General features: G+C 41.7%; 1 pseudogene; it reads right to left on the bottom strand.

Moving 5' to 3' along the window:
- Positions 1-1,041: 1,041 nt before the first annotated feature.
- On the bottom strand, positions 1,042-1,991 carry LOC103288404 (tubulin alpha chain-like; annotated as a pseudogene).
- Positions 1,992-4,498: the final 2,507 nt, after the last annotated feature.

Here is a 4,498-nt window from a genome sequence, read left to right as displayed (position 1 = left end):
TTTTATTATAGTATTGGGCAGACTTCTGTTTGAATGTTGTCTGTTTGCCAATTTTTTTAGACTTATTTGGAGTCTACTTCCAAGTAGTATACATTAAAATTCTAGAAAAAAATATCTGAAGTAACATAAAATCATTATTTGATTAATTTTCCAAAATAAAGTTTTTGATCAAAATTATAACCATTGAGATATACCTAGAAACACTAGAAATATGTATAGGAATGATAATGAAGAATTATTAAATAAAGTTCAAAGAGGAAATAATGATAATATGTTAGGCCTCAACAATTTCCCAGGCACAGTGATTAATTCATTCACAAATAATATTTCATTTTAAATTTATAAAAAATGTAAATAAAGTGACCTCGGCCAAGTGGCTCAGTTTGTTAGAGTGTCATCCTGTTCACTCAAAAAGTTGTGGTTTCAATTCCCTGTCAGGGCACATACCTAAGTTGTGGGTTTAATCCCCAGTCAGGGAGAGTATGGGAGGCAATCAATGTTTCTCTCTCACACTGATGCTTCTCTTTCTCTCCCTTTCTCTCTGATCTCCCTTCCTCTCTCAAATCAATAAACATAACCTCTGGTGAGTGTTTACATGTAAAGTAGACTGATTTCTTTGGTAATTTTTCAGATGAGAAATAAAAAAGATCATAAGAGTTAACAACTTGCTTTAGGTTTCTCAGATTTGAAAATATTTTTTTTGAAAGACAGGGAATACTTGATTCAAAACCATCAGTGAAACAGGTAGGTTGGCTCTATAAAGAGCATTATGTATTAAAACATAGGTCAGTAATTGTATATGAAAGTATACACTGCTACATACAAATTAACTAATCAGACCACAATTTTTCTATTTTTAAAACAGAATAAGCTTCCCTGTAAAAGGAGCACCATTTTGATATTTTTAAATATATTTTTATTTATTTCAGAGAGAGGAGTAGAAACATCAACAATGAGAGGGAATCAGCAATTAGCTGCCTCCCGCATGCCCCTACTGGGAAGTAAGCACACACCCCGGGCCTGTGCCCTGACTGGGAATCAAACCGCAACCTGGGTCTGGTTGATGCTGAGCCACTGAGCCACACCGGCGAGGCTGTTCTGATATTTTAACTTTAGTATGCCTTTTCTGCAACAGAATCCATACCAACCTCCTCATAATCCTTCGCAAGGGCAACCATGTCCTCCTGGGCCTCAGAAAACTTTTCTTCCTTCATGCCCTCACCCATGTACCAGTGAACAAAGGCACGTTTGGCATACAGCAGGTCAAACTTGTGGTCCCAGCGAGCACAGGCCTCAGCAATAGCTGTAGTGTTGATCAGCATGCACACACCTCCCTGTACTTTGGCCAGGTCTCCACTAGGTACCACAGTGACAGTCTGGTAATAAATGCCAACTTCGAAGCCAGCAGGGCATCAGTTTACAAACTGCATTATACACTTGGTCTTGATGGTGGCAATGGCAGCAATGACATCTTTGGAAACCACGTTGCCATGGCAAAACAGGCAGTAAGCCATGTATTGAACCCTGGTGAGGGTCACATTTCACCATCTGGTTGGCTGGCTCCAAGCACGTATTTGTGATCCCTGCTGCAGAAAGCTGTTCACGGTAGGTTTTGTCAGCAGAGATGATGGGGTATCTGTGGCCAGAGGGAAGGGGATGCAGGGATAGGACACCGATTTGGTCAGGAATTCATACATATCAGCATTGAGGACTCCATCAAATCTGAGGGAAGCAGTGATGGAGGACACAATTTGACCTACCAGCCTACTCAGGTTGTTATAGGTTATGTGCTCAGTATGGAGGTTTCTGTGACAGGTGGCATAGATTGTCTCATTGTCAACCCTGAAGGCACAATTGGTCCAAGAAAAGATCAATGATCTTCTTGCCAATGATGCACTGTCTATAGGCATAGTTATTGGCAGCAGCTTCCTGGCCTGTGATGAGCTGCTCAGGATGAAAAAGATGGTGGTAGTTACCAGTGCAAACCTCATCAATGACTGTTGGCTCCAGATCTACAAACACTCCCCCGGGCACATGCTTGCCAGTGCCTGTCTCACTGAAGAGGGTGTTTAAGGACTCATCTCTGCTAACCTCACCACCAGCACCAATGGTCTTGTCACTTGGCATCTGGCCATCAGGCTGGATGCCATGTCCTAGGCAGCAGAGCTCTTAACAGGCATTGCCGTTCTGGACACCAACCTGGCCAGTGTGGATGAGGATGCACTCACACATGGTTGCCGCTTTGTGGCTGCCGAGCAGATGGCAGAGATCTCAGAATTTAATATCTTGATTGAATGACACCTTTTGTAAAACACAAATAGCACTTGTCACGTCACAAAATGTGGGTAATCATGACATATCATTCTAGCATGTATAAAAGGTACACAGTGTGTGTGGGTGGCATTGGCATGCCAAAGCTAAATACAAATAAAGGAAATCAGAATAAAGATGAAAATGTATTTTATCAAAAATAGAAGACCTACAGATTGATTAAAATATCTAATATTTTCAAAATTTTCAGGTAAGTTTTACCTGCAAAACCTTATATAAATATAATTGATGGTATATAAGCACAAAACACAATATTTTAATAACATAAGAGTTTTTTAAAATAAATTTAGAGACCTATGCTTTATTTGGTGGACCCAGATTTTTACCCAGAAATTCAGAAAATAGAGAGTCTATGATTCTTAAAAGAATTTGTACAGGCAATCATATATCTTTCAAGGTAATACTAACCATGACACTAAGTACTTTAGTATTTGGAAAGGTATACAATAAAAGTGATTGCTTAATGACAACTTTAAAATGAAAAATTTCTAGTCTAATTAAAAGAGTGATAATTAATGGTAACTATATTGAACTTTTCTGGAGTTCTCATCCACTTTTTGTTACAAATCAAACCTAGGAATGTGCTATGCTTGTGTGTGTGTCTTCAAGAATAGAGACAGTTAGTGATATATGATTTATTCAACTATGTCTTACCTAAAATTTATGTCATTACTTTGGTATTGTGTGACATATTGAGTTCTATCTGTGATACCTGAAGCCACCTTCAGATATGGCCCGTGGTTCAGGCCCAAGAATTCAATGATACTATTGCTGCCTTGAAGGTTAAATATTGACTAGTGACTTGGTGAGCCTATCAGTCTTGCTAAGAGAGCTACTTCTGATAAGCAATGCTAAAGTAAAGTTAACAACCCCCTTGGTCTCACACACATGAATATACATAGTTTACAAACTTATGTACCATCATAAGATAAAGCTTCCTGATTCCACATGGACTTCTGAATGCTTATTGCCCTGTATGATTGATAATCTTAACATTTTCCTATAATTTTACTTTTCTTACTTTTTGTATCAAGTCATTAGGGAGCATTAGTTAAAGTACCAGAAGCTAAGGGTAAATAATGTCAGTAGTGACTGGAGTAAGGCAAGGCATATCACAATACACATGCCATTGTATAGATATAAAAATTTTTCTAAGACACAGGTTAAGTCCAAAGACATCAGTTGCAGCAGAGGGAAAAATAAAAGGCTATAAGGGCTATCAGAGATTTAAAAGTGGCTCAGAATCCTGGAAGTAAGCATTCGCAATGGAATTTGGATATTCCAGCTGCTAAGGCAGAGAGACTTTTAGTCTTCTGACTTGCTTTATATTGCCTGCTATTGTGGACAACTGTGAGAATGAAGTTGTTGACCAAAAGAAGATGGAAAATGTGCATTAATTGTCTAAGCAAGGCAAAGGAAAGGTGACAAGATCACAACCTAGGGCTAGGATGGGGGCAGTACCTTGCTATTGTAGTTCTTACACATGACCTATAATAGGCCCGGTGAAAAGGCTCCCCCAAATTGACAATCTAATGTGCACTTCAAATTAACTTATTTCATCACATAATCTTACCTAATAATAGACAAATATGCAAATTGACCGTACCGTCGCTATGCCCATGATTGGCCAGGAGGTGCGGGGGGGCAGGACTCGGGTTGGCCGGGGTAGCTGATTGAGCCGGCGGGATGCTGAGCTGTGTCGTCAGCAGCGGCACGAGCTCAGTGTCTGCGCCATGGCTGTGCTGCGGCACAGAAGGGGCCTCTGGGGCAGCGAGCTGACGTCCCACCATGCGGACTATCAAAAGCGGGGGAGCTGAGTGCCTGCTGCCTGAGCGGACAGGCACTCAGCTCCCCCGCAATCGAAACAAAAGTGTGGGATCTGGGTGCCTGTCCGCTCAGGCAGCAGACCTTTCAGAAGCCTCCGCCACTCTGGAGGCTTCTGAAAGGCCTGGTTCACCAGCGGACAGGCACCCAGCTCCCCACGATCAAAAGCAAAAGCGTGGGAGCTGGGTGCCTGTCCACTCAGGCACCAGCGATCGAAAGGAAAGCGTGGGAGCTGGGTGCCTGTCCACTCAGGCACCAGGCCTTTCAGAAGCCTCCGCCACACCTGAGGCTTCTGAAAGGCCTGGTTCACCAGCGGACAGGCACCCAGCTCCCCACGATCAAA

The sequence above is a fragment of the Eptesicus fuscus genome, chromosome 8 (genome assembly GCF_027574615.1).
Source record: "Eptesicus fuscus isolate TK198812 chromosome 8, DD_ASM_mEF_20220401, whole genome shotgun sequence".
NCBI lineage: Eukaryota > Metazoa > Chordata > Mammalia > Chiroptera > Vespertilionidae > Eptesicus > Eptesicus fuscus.
This window is presented reverse-complemented; position numbering and strand designations above follow the sequence as displayed.